Raw genomic sequence first — 13283 nt, forward strand, 5'->3', positions numbered from 1 at the left:
GAAAAGCTAGAAAACCCGGAGTGGGAAAGTTAGTGAGTGACCAACTGGATACAGACATAGATGCGCCGCATCTATAGAGGATGCGCCGCATCCTCTCCTTCTGACACGCAGCATCCAAGTGAAGCTCCGCATCTAAAACTGTCGGGGCATTTTTGGTGAAGAGATGCGCCGCATCAGTGAAGTGATGCGCCGCATTCAGGCGAATCACGCATACCGAAATCTTCAAAATTCGTACAAGACATAGGTTCACTTTTAGTGGCACTTAAATATTGCATTTCACTTTTAGTGACACTTTACACTAACATTTTAATATGCAGATCGTTAGGATAAGATTTAACTCATAAAGCTGTTGTTGTGAAATGATAGATGTATGATATAATGTGATTTTGAGGTCAAGATCTCATTGTATAATTATTATTAGTGTTTATATTTGAAATTTTCCATTCATATTGATTATAAACGTTCCATATTAATTGTTTTCGTTGCGAAGTTTTGACCTCTATATGAGACGTTTTTCAAAGACTGCATTCGATTTTTAAAACAACCATAACCTTTATTTTATCAATAAAGGTTTAAAATATTACGACAATTATCAAATAATGATAATCAAAATATAGCGTTCTCACACGACAATTACATATTGGTTTACAATAATATTACACAACAATATATGTCTTCGAATGCAGTTTTCAAACAATATTATACAAGCATGGACTCCAAATCTTGTCCTTAGTTTAGTATGCAATAGCAGAAGCTCTTAACAATTACCTGAGAATAAACATGCTTAAAACGTCAACAAAAATGTTGGTGAGTTATAGGTTTAACCTATATATTTATCAATCGTAATAATAGACCACAAGATTTCATATTTTCATTTTTCGTAAACATACGTCCCATGCATAGAGACAAAAATAATCATTTTATGGATTGAACACCTTGTAACCGACATTAACAAGATGCATATAAGAATAGCAATCAGGACAAAGAAACTCGGAATATCAAAACAGAAGACAAGAATTCCGAATCTTCTTCAGAAGCTAATTTGAAGACCGGATGATATAATGCATCTGGATGTAGAACAAAGGATAACTTTTTTACTGTGTAATAACCAATTCAATTTTAAACAATTAAATAGTTAATTAAACACGTAGACACTCAAATAAAGGGCATGTGTCCCATAGAGTCTCTTAAGTCACTAACGAGTTAAACTAAAACTTCAGTCCAATAAAACTTTTATTAACATAAACTGACATCATATAAATGAGAACTGCAAGATCAAAACGACATTAAAACCTACAAAATTAGCACGGGAATCGACAGAACAACCTTGGTTTGTTATATATATTTGTATTTGTATAATATGCTACATATCCGTTTGGTTTCACGTTTGACTTAAGAAATAGTGTTGGGCCACATGGGTTCTTAAGTCAGGTTTAGAAATTAAAAGTCGGTGGGCTGGGCCTGAAGCTGGCTACCCTTTTTGTAGGTGTAATTTATATGGATTAAAAAAGTTGCCCAATAGAATAGAATCGAAAACTATTAATTGCATCATACGGCTCAATCAATCCTGGGATTGCTCTGCACACGTTGATTGCATCATACAGTTCGACCACTCACTCCTCTTCTTCCACAGTCGATTGCATCATTCACGGTATGTATGTACAATTTTATAGTTAAGTTAATGTATAATGATACCATATGGTAATTGTAGAGGCTGCTAATTAAACCGCAAGTTATCTATTGTAGATTTAACATCAGTATTATATTACTTTCAAGTTAATAAAGTTCAAACAAATTATGAAGAAACGACTTAACGACGGCTATTAAGTTATTTTAAGTGGAGAATAATTAACACTTTTAATGTACTATGTTTGTTTGTCGAATTACATGATAGTTTAGTCACTTTGTTGAATGAGTGAAGGTTGTAGATGCTTGAAGTTTTTAGTTTTTATGTAGATTAATTAGGCATTTAGCATAACACATTATTTTGTTGTTGATTTTTTTATTTAGAATTTTCTATATGGAGGGGAAGAATTCTATCATATTATATTATTATATTATATTATATTATATTATGCATTATAAAATATGAAAAATCATTTGGCACTGGATTCACAACTGTGTTTGGTGTAACAATCATCTGCATGTTTTTTTTTTTTTATTTATTCTTATTGCTGTTATCTGATTTGGATGGTATTTACGCACTTGGATTCATAATTTTTTTAGTGATTATAATCATTAGGACTAGTGATGAGTGATGATGTAATTTTATTGCTATGTTTTATTAAATTCAGATGATAATATTTAACTATTTTTCTAATGTCTATTTTACTTATTTTTAACACCAGCTACTTTGCAAACAATTAAATACATCAAAAAAGTCCAAGCTACTAGCTACCAACTAACAACTAACAGCAAGTTTTGTGAAACATACCCATCCAAGCTCAAAGCAATTTCTACAGGTATTTTTTTTTACATATATTCTTTCATTGAAATTGATGTATTATTATTGTTGTTGAATAATTCATCTTGTCTTTCGGATTTAGGTATTGGTCGAGAATACTGTATATATATTCTCTAAATTTGTTTTATGTCTAGGTATTTAATTTTGGAGAGTTTGGTTTGAAAAATTGATGTATATTTGTGTATGTATTTTTGGGATTAAATAGTTTTATGCATCATCCTTTTCCTTTTTAATTTCAATGTTAGAAACAAACAAAAAGATGAAAATTAAGTTCGGAAGGTTTAAAGAGACAGAAAAATTCTGTCAAATAGAATTACCGCCACCGCCTCGTTTTCCCGTCCCTCCTCCCCGCGGGGGATATAAATGGTTAATCGATCTTCGTGAAAACAATCCGGAGCAGTTCATATTGGAGATGGCTAAAATTAAAGAGGAATTGGCTGAGTTGAACAACAAAAATTGGGATAAGAATTACGAGACCCTAAAAAAGAATGGTTGTAAGTACTCTTATTTTTCAAATCTTTGATTTTATTTATGTTGTAACGGAAATGGAGTCACGAATTATTAAACTCTACGTAAGATTATAGCTAATTATTAATTCAAAATATGTGGATTTGCGTATTGTAATTTCATTACATTTAGCAATCCGAAAACCTTTTTTTAACAATTTTTATTTTGCTCAGAAGAGAGATTCTAACATACATACAATACCTACCATATTAAAACTCTTTTTTTTTTTTTTAATCAACAAACCATAAGACAGATTGACACCTTTATACATCATTTTACTTTTGGATTGTTAAGTAAATAATTATTACTATGTAATAAATTATTTTTATTTATTCATGCATCACTACTTCTAGTATTTACTTGTTTTGTTTATTTAATAAGAATAGGGGTGGCAGATCAACGTGACTCAGGTGTAACTGCTGCTATGGCAACTTCAACTTCTGGTAAATATTTCAATCCATTCTTGTATAGAGATTAATTGGTTTTCATAATTACTCCTTTTTTTTATACATATTACATTTGGCTTATTATTATTATTATTATGGTATGTATTGTTGATCAAGCATATTTCCGCCTAGGGCTAGAAACATACTTGAGAGCATTAGAGGGGGGGTTTTTTGGATCAACCGTTCTAACCTCCGGTCCCGTTACCGTGATAACCCTAGCCGAGATGATGATCTCGGGAGGGTGGTTATGGCTGACCGCCGGCCGATGGAGGGCGCCGATCGGCGGCGAAGGGGAAAACCCTACGAGGAGTCGTAGGTAAAACCTTAGTGAGAATTGTGTACCCTAAATGATTAGATTACCCCTCTATTTATAAGAGAGAATTAGGGTTTAGGAGGAAGACTTGACCGCGGCCCATGGACCAAGCCCAATTACTCGGCCCGATGGGCTCCGCACATCATCAAGTCCCCCAAGTTCGGTGTGACATATTAATGTCATATCGAAGTTACAAATATGCCACCGCAAATAACTCATCACATAACCCGCACCGACTACGAAGTCAAATGCATAACGAATCCACATAGTAATGTGATGATGCGATGTAATAATTCCGCATGTCATGCAGTCATGAGGCGAGCGGGGATCCGTAGGGTGGAACCCTGCACAGTACGGCCTACACATCATAACTATGCACGACACAGCCCCGCGTATTGCAATCATGCGTGATACGACCAAATGTGATGCATGTATGTTAACCGCACTACTCGCGATGCATCCTTGGGCTTAACGCAATGTAACGATGTGAGCATGCTAACTTCCACTACCATCCACAATGCACAAAGCAGCGATGTAGCAAAAACAAAACTGAAGGGATACTGATAGTATACCATCACTCCCCCCAGTTCGGTATGAAATGTGAAAGCATGTCATGGCGAACTATAAATAAGACCACGTTAAAGTGACATCATGTAACAAGAAGCTGATCAGAACTCGTAGTTGTATACAAGGCATTTCAAACTCACGGAGTCCGATCTCAGAGTCATATTGAGTCATCCCTACCACATATTTGTGAGGGGTAGCAAGTAACCATGCACTTACGCAGCGTAATCATGGACATTTGTGCATTTGACTGTAATTGCATGTGATCGCGAATTAAGAAAATTCACACAATGTGCGCATAAGTTAACCAAAACTTATGCACAAGTTCGGGCGGTGCGTAAAATAAACCAATATTTCAACAAAAAGCCCTTATGCGAGTCCGCACGAAAAAAGTTTATACTCATAAGTTACAGCATCATTTGCTCTGTCACGTACTATGGGTGCACTTAGTTGTGTGGTAAGGCAATGCTAACTAAAAACAAACCAATGTTTTTATACTTAAGAGTTTCCCCAAGTAAACCAATACTTAGGATAATTTAATATGCACAAGCAAACCAATGCTCGTATTTTAAGTCGACTTGGCAGCCTTCTAGTCTGCGTGGCGCTTGGCTAGGGGAAACCCAATTCTCTTCACCTACCGTTATATTCTAGCCTTGTAACCAAACATGCTTCTGCCACGCGGGGGCTACAGGACACCCCTTAAGTAGGCAGGAACCGCACAATAAACTGATAAAATATGTGCGAGAGAATTATTGGCATATGAAAGTTTTTATTTCCCCAACGCGTTTAATCTTGCCATGAACAATAGAATTTTGAGGACAACAGAATTCCACTCTTCGGTTCGTAAACCGTAGACAATCCTAGCGGGATTGCGAGTAATGTGGGGTTTAAGGATCTTAGAATTTAACTCTCTTGTCCGGATACCGTGAATAACCCAGATCGATATGATGATATCGATGGGGTGGTTAAATGTTAAGTCCACCATCGATAACGTTCGTTGATCGATGGACTCGTGAAGGTTGTAGGTTACCGTCGTGAGAGACTGACCTGTTAACCTTAACCACAAATGAATGAATGGTTTATGTAGCTACTCTATCGATTCGATAAAGTATAATCTACGTAATGTTGTGTCCTCCCGTCGAATGATCGTAATCATGTGACGAACCGGGAAAAATCCGTATATTTAATCATACGGTTAAAACCCAAAAACCAACCCTAAAAACGGTTGTAGGCAAGTAGGCAGGAAGTTGCACGAAGAAGAGGTGTATTATGCCTAAGCTAATAATTTGGGGTGATCAAGTCCAACTAGCTAAATATTACATCTCTTTAAAATCGTCGCATGCCAAATGAGGTGCGGCCATGGGTTTATGCGGAGCCACCATGGTCTTACGCAATGTGCGAAATGCACAAATGAAGTGCCGTCGTAGGCTTATACAGAGCCGACATGGCGAAAAGCAAAGTGTGCAACACATATGCAAAGTGTTGCATGTTGTACGTCGCATGAAAATCCTGCGGCCATGGGCTTATGCGGAGCTCCTATGGCGCAATACAAAATGCATAAAAGTGTTTTCGGCTTAGGGTCGTCGCCAAAGGAAACAAATCATCCCTATCAGTTAAAGCCATATATCCTGGTAGCCTCCATTTCAATACTACTAAGTATTTAGTGGTGTTGAAATCCAACATTAAGTTGACACCACCTTTAAAGTGCGCGCAACACATGCAAAGTGTTGCGAACCGCACAAAAATTCTTGCAACCATGGCCTTACGCGAAGCCGCCATGGTGCAAAGGAAAAGTGCGCGCAACACACGCAAAGTGTTGCGAACCGCACAAAAATTGTTGCAACCATGGCCTTAAGCGAAGCCGCCATGGTGCAAAGGAAAAGTGCGCGCAACACATGCAAAGTGTTGCGCACCGCACAAATAATCTTGCAACCATGGCCTTACGCGAAGCCGCCATGGTGCAAAGGAAAAGTGCGCGCAACACACGCAAAGTGTTGCGAACCGCACAAATAATCTTGCAACCATGGCCTTACGCGGAGCCGCCATGGTGCAAAGGAAAAGTGCGCGCAACACATGCAAAGTGTTGTGAACCGCACAAAAAATCTTGCAACCATGGCCTTACGCGGAGCCACCATGGTGCAAAGGAAAAGTGTGCGCAACACATGCAAAGTGTTGCGGACCGCACAAAAATTGTTGCAACTATGGCCTTACGCGAAGCCGCCATGGTGCAAAGGAAAAGTGCGCGCAACACATGCAAAGTGTTGCGGACCGCACAAAAATTGTTGCAACCATGGCCTTATGCAGAGCCGCTATGGTGCAAAGGAAAAGTGCGCGCAACACATGCAAAGTGTTGCGGACCGCACAAAAAATCTTGTAACCATGGCTTTACGCGGAGCCGCCATGGTGCAAAGGAAAAGTGCGCGCAACACATGCAAAGTGTTGCGGACCGCACAAAAAATCATCTTGCAACCATGGCCTTACGCAGAGCCGCCATGGTGCAAAGGAAAAATGCGCGCAACACATATGCCTTGTGTTGCGTACCGCACATAAACTGCAACCATGTTCTTACGCAGAGCCGCCATGGACTTAGACAAAGTGCGCGCAATACATAGGCGATATGTTGCTCATCGCACGTAAAATGCAGCCATGGGCTTACGCAGAGCCGCCATGGACTAAGGCAAAGTGCGCGAAGAATGAATAAACTGAAATGCACAAATGAATCACGAGAATTGGGGATGGTACTACTCGGAATTAATGCCCATAAATGGCGTCCGAAGCGCAAAGGAACTACGGAAAGATATCGTGTATTGCTGAAGTGTGCTACGGAATATTTTACATCACATATCTATGCCTTCACCGTAAAACAGGGTAATGAAGTGCGTCAGCTCTTCTGACAAACTAGTATACAGTCAATGACGACACCACGGAGCATGAACCGGGAGCGACCCGGGGCTGTCCAGAGGCATAATGACGCTCCTCAAAAGGGAGATATTCCGAGAACGCATATTGTACAAACGGGCCCACCAAATATAGGTTATATGGCCGCACATGAAAATTTAACACGTCTTTCCAATTGATAATGTAGTACCATGCTAGGCCCCATTTCAATACTTCGAAAGTATTTTGTGGTGTTGAAATCCAACATTAAGTTGACACCACCTTTAAAGTGAGCACAACACATGCAAAGTGTTGCGAACCGCACAAAAATTCTTGCAACCATGGCCTTACGCGGAGCCGCCATGGTGCAAAGGAAAAGTGCGCGCAACACATACAAAGTGTTGCAAACCGCACAAAAAATCTTGCAACCATGGCCTTACGCAGAGCCGCCATGGTGCAATGTGCATATCACAAATTATCTGCGGATAAGGTAACTGGAGATGCTTCACGATTAACGCCACACAGTGGCACCGTGAAAAGACATTGTGTAATTGTACCGTAAAAGCGGGTTGGCATCGCAGTTCTACCCAATACATTGGCCATGCGTGAATTAATCCTCGTGATTAAAGATTTGCGAAATATCGTCGCATAAAAAGCTTCACGAGATAAAAAATAAATGGTGATAAATTTGACCCTGTAATAGAAATTATGTACATACTCCACAATCTGTTAATAATAAGTCAAATAAATGCTCGATACTCATGGCGATTCTTTTAGTGGATAATGCCCGACTAATATTTGAAACAAATATCTCTTTTAGTGATAACGTGTACACATTATTTTGGTCAATATCAACCATCTATTTTAGTATTAGATCTGTAGTAGATATTCATTTTTTAAATAGATTCTTAAAGCCGAAGTAAAAACGATATGGGATGACATAGTTGTATTATTCCCAACTTAATCACATCGTTTCCAAAATAATCCGAATCAAGTTCCGTTTCCTTTGGAGTGAATATCTCATCTAAATCAGAAACTTTGTCCATTTGTTAAAAAACATATTCGTCTGTACGTAAACATGTATATACGAGTAATTGTTATCAACTAATATGAATATGAAAACTTACGAAACGAGTTAGATTTAACTCGTCCACGAACAATTCGTAAAGTGTGCGAAGGCTAATGATCCCGTGCCGGTCCGTTTGTTTGTTGTACCAAGGCTTGTACGCTTGTACTTTTCCCAATCCTTGTTAGTAATCAACAAAAGAAAAGACAAAAACAAAAATCCGACGTATATACAGTCGAGGAAAGCACCGACTCAGATTTATTAATTGTAATATAAGAAAGAATATAATATCGAGATATTATAACATATATTTGGTCCTGTTTTCAAAGATCACAATTTGATTACTTATAAACATAAACATGATTCTTTAAATCACATAAAATAATAAACAATCCCTTATCACGATTTTTGGTGTCGGTTGAATTGTATGACACAGTAATTGATGTATGCTTATGCATGCCAACCATCATGAATGATACTAAGAAGTTAACCAATATATAATCAACAAAAGTATCGAATTATCAGGAGACTTCCTTTATCGATGAATTTATTAAACGAATATATATTTAATGTTATACCAGCACATGTTGGGTATGATTATATATATTTTTTATCTAACCATGAACATAAACTTTTGTCGTTGATTTCTGTGCAAATGCATATACATCAGTTTGTATTATTCAATTTAATGAATTTAAAGGAGAACTTACAGATGCGGATCAGATATGATCGGTTGATTCTTTTGATGATAGGAACACAGAGACTGTTTGTAGCATCTCTCAATGAAATCACCACTTGATCAAGCATATTTCCGCCTAGGGCTAGAAACATACTTGAGAGCATTAGAGGGGGGGTTTTTTGGATCAACCGCTCTAACCTCCGGTCCAGTTACCGTGATAACCCTAGCCGAGATGATGATCTCGGGAGGGTGGTTATGGCTGACCGCCGGCCGATGGAGGGCGCCGATCGGCGGCGAAGGGGAAAACCCTACGAGGAGTCGTAGGTAAAACCTTAGTGAGAATTGTGTACCCTAAATGATTAGATTACCCCTCTATTTATAAGAGAGAATTAGGGTTTAGGAGGAAGACTTGACCGCGGCCCATGGACCAAGCCCAATTACTCGGCCCGATGGGCTCCGCACATCATCAATTGTATTAATATATTATAATTAAATAATTAATATTTCCTTTTTATTTATTAGATGAAGATGACGTGCAAAGAACGCCAGTGCTCAAGTGACGCCGGACTGAGAAAACAAGCAAATCAAGTGAGTTTTATCAGGGTTGGTTTAACTTTTTAAAGTAATTAATAATTCGTCTAGATGTTAGGAACGTTTTTTCAATCAGTTATACTCGATGTTTATCTTTAAATTGATTTTGTAAACCGTATGGGAACATCGGTAATGAAAATGTTGTTAAACAAGCAAGTCTGGTAAATGACAGAAAAGTTTTGATTAGTGATTTTCTAAAATCTGATAATCAGTCAAAGTCGGTCAATAGGTTGAAATTGGGTTTAGTTGGTCAATTGAATTTAATCGGTTAAAATAGGTCAAAGTCAATATTGGTCAACATTTTAATATGACTCTAAATTAGAGTTATGGAGTTTGTTGTACAAACTGAAATCGAATCTCCTACTTTGTTATAGTATGAATGTTTAATTCATAGGTTGTACTTATTCATGATTATAGTTTTTGAATTATGATCTAGTTCCTGAGAAAATGCAATTTGCATTGATATTTTTGTGCAGAGATGATTGACTTTATGGTAGATGATTTAAGAGAAGATTTGATTGATGATTATGAAGTTTTTGATGTAGTTTTATAGTTCACTTTTTTTATTTTACCACTTTATTTTACTTCACATTAATTTATCTTTTGATTTGGATATAAAGTATTTCTGTTTTAAGTTTATTGATTCCTGATTGATTATATGGTAGTAGATGGTTAAAGAGAAGGTTTGATTGATGATTATGAAGTTTGTGATGTGGTTTTTAAAGTTTATATTTGTTTTACCACTTGATTTTACATCACACTAATCTGTATATAAAGTATATTTTGATTCAAGTGTATTGATTCCCGATGCTATTAATGATGAATTTACCATTTAAAGTGCGTATGTTGCTCTTAAATGCGGAGTATATTATATATTAAATGAAGTTACTATCGAGTGACATTTTTCTCGGTCGGGCCTGAGTAGAACAAAGTGACTTCACGATTTTGCTTTCTTTACATAGCGATTGGTAAGCTCCAAGATGGAATCGTATCAGGTTTAGTTTATATGCAGCTTCTAATGTATACAAAGTGCATATGAAGCTTTTTGATCAAAGAACGATTCGTGCCAGAGTAGAACAAAAGCTATGAGCTTATAGAGATTAATGTCGTACATGTGTTGAAGCCTTAAAGTCAAAGGACTCGAGGTGTGATTTAATCTTGATATAAACTCGTCCTAACAACTCAGATAGTTTCTTTAGCGGGCCCAGATGGACGTGTTTTAGGTGGAGGACTTGCTGGCATACTCTTAGACTTACAAAAAATTACAAAAACATTTAGCAATTTCATAGGAGAAATTCAAATATGTAAATGTTTGAGTCATTTAAATATTATTATTGCCCTAGTTCAAACGAGATATACTCTTAGACTGGTTACAGTCTGATGAAATTGTTGCAACTATCACGGTTAATGGTCTAAGGAATGAAAACACTTTTAAGTACATGAGGTTGGGTCGGGTCGGATCTACCAAGATATAATGTAACTCGTTTCGATGTAAAACTAAATATTCTACAAAGATCTACTCATTTTGTTGTAAAAACAGACTTTTGGTTATATCTATTTTACCCTTTTCGTGTCAATTTGTTTTAGTGGCGTGTTTTAAATTAAATGACAAGGCACGCTACCATGTTTTCTTTTAAATAGGTCAGTATTGCCACCTCTAGAGTAACAATCAGATGAATTATCGCAATTTTGTTGGTCAAATATATATAGTCTTCCTGTTCCTTAAAAAACAAACAGGAATCTTGTTAGAATTGTCCCATTTATTATGAGACAATGTTGAATTGTCCCATTTATTATGAGAAAGTGATAGAACAAACTTCTAACTTAATATTTTTTAATATTCTAATAAATTCTTGAGATTTATAATTACCACATGAGATTAAAAAATTTCTTTACATATATAATTAAGTTGTGATTGACACTTTTGTTCTTGATAATCAACATGAGCAGCAGAAACCCAAAAAGCCAAGATTCGAAAGCATATCATCAGCCATCTGCACTCCTATGTCTCCACAAACAATCGATAAAGAAGATGTCGATGAACCGTATGTAAACTATACTCCATTATCGTCTATGCACGAAGTTAGAAATGTGGATAGCTGATAAGGATCAGGCTATGCTACCCTTCTTATCCATTTATCATTCTCTGTTCTTCATATTATTATTTCTTTATTCACCATTCATCATCAGTTTATCACCTAGTTTACAGTTAAAATTAGTTTCTGCTGCTATTTTGGTGCTATTATCAATACCGAACTTAACGTATCTTTGCATGGGTTAGTATTTATAGAGTCCCGCTCATCATATAGTCAGGTTTCGAGTTGATCATGTATCATGTATTTCATTCCGGCCTTTCTTATTCATTATTGGTTTTTGATTTGTCGACTGCAGATCGTTAGGATAAGATTTAACTCATAAAGCTGTTGCTGTGAAATGATAGATGTATGATATAATGTGATTTTGATGTCAAGATCTCATTGTATAACTATTATTAGTGTTTATATTCTATGGATTTGGAGTTACATTACACCACCATTAATGGCGTTAGATTTGTCCGTCAGATGAGGTGGAATGGGCTTTGACGCCCCTGACGCTATTAACGGGGCGTCAAAGTTTTACACAAAGGGACTGATGCAGGTGCAACTTATGGGCACTATGGTCAGGTTTACAGGAGACACTACTACAAAAAAGGGCTTTTCAAACCGGTTTTTAGAGACTTCCAAACCGGTTTTATAACCGGTTTGTATCCATAGGGGTTTGCAAAGTCCAGACCGGTTTTATAACCGGTTTCGAAAGTTGAGACCGGTTTTTACATAAAACCGGTTTGAATTCTATTTTTTTTTAATTGCAGCATCTTCATCCATCTTCATCCTTTTCTTCTAGTGTAACTGAACCAGTCATCTGTTCGTTTAGTTTCTGCATCGTTCGTTTCCATCTTCATCCATACTCAAATCAAAATACTCGAATCGAAAATAAATAAGCAAAATAAAACAAAGACTTTAGTAATTGAACCTTTTTACACGAATCGAATTAACCTGTTTATAAATAAGCAAAATAAAACAATGAATTTATGAATCTGAATGAATTGATGAACTTAAATAACCTGTTTACCTCGAATGAATTGATGAACTCGAATTGAAAGAAGAGATCGAAATATACAGATGCAGATTTAGAAACGCACAAGTGTTTGGGTTTGAAAATGTTTTGAAATTTGAAAGTGTTTAAAAATTTGAGAGTGTTGGAAACTTTTGGGGGTACATCGATATATACAGATGCAGAGTTTGATAAGGTGTTTCAAAGGGTGACACTTGAAGGAAAATTGGAACCGGTTTGCATAAAAAAGGGGTTTCAAAGGGTGACACTTGAAGGAAAATTGGAACCGGTTTGCATAAAAAAGGGGTTTCAAAGGTGTGAACCGATTTTCTAAATATACAGGTTTAGAAGGTGTACTTTGGAGACCGGTTTTTTAAAAATACCGGTTCCAAATTTCCGTCATTTTAAAAACCGGTTTCCATTATTTATTGGAACCGGTTTTAATCCATCATCCAAGAAACCGGTCTGCATAAGGGGTTTGCAATCTCATTTTTGTAGTAGTGAGAAGGAATAAGCAGCTGTAGAATGGGTTGTTAGTTGGGCTGCAAATTGATCATGGGCTCAATGGTTTCTGATCCAGTTTAATTGGCAAAGGAGGGAGCTAGAAAGTCATGGCTGGAAAGTGGAAGACCTAGAGTCCTAGTTATTGTATGATTGTTTAATTAATAAGGACCTTTTCAGCT

The 13283-nt window shown here is 36.8% G+C and overlaps 1 long non-coding RNA gene across 1 annotated transcript; it reads left to right on the forward strand.

Moving 5' to 3' along the window:
- Positions 1 to 1542: 1542 nt before the first annotated feature.
- LOC139861739 (uncharacterized) lies at positions 1543 to 10098 on the forward strand. Its single transcript, XR_011763934.1, has 3 exons — positions 1543 to 1651; positions 9439 to 9504; positions 9984 to 10098. It is a non-coding gene; the product is annotated as an uncharacterized lncRNA (long non-coding RNA).
- Positions 10099 to 13283: the final 3185 nt, after the last annotated feature.

This window comes from Rutidosis leptorrhynchoides, chromosome 8, assembly GCF_046630445.1.
Source record: "Rutidosis leptorrhynchoides isolate AG116_Rl617_1_P2 chromosome 8, CSIRO_AGI_Rlap_v1, whole genome shotgun sequence".
In the NCBI taxonomy this organism is placed as follows: domain Eukaryota; kingdom Viridiplantae; phylum Streptophyta; class Magnoliopsida; order Asterales; family Asteraceae; genus Rutidosis; species Rutidosis leptorrhynchoides.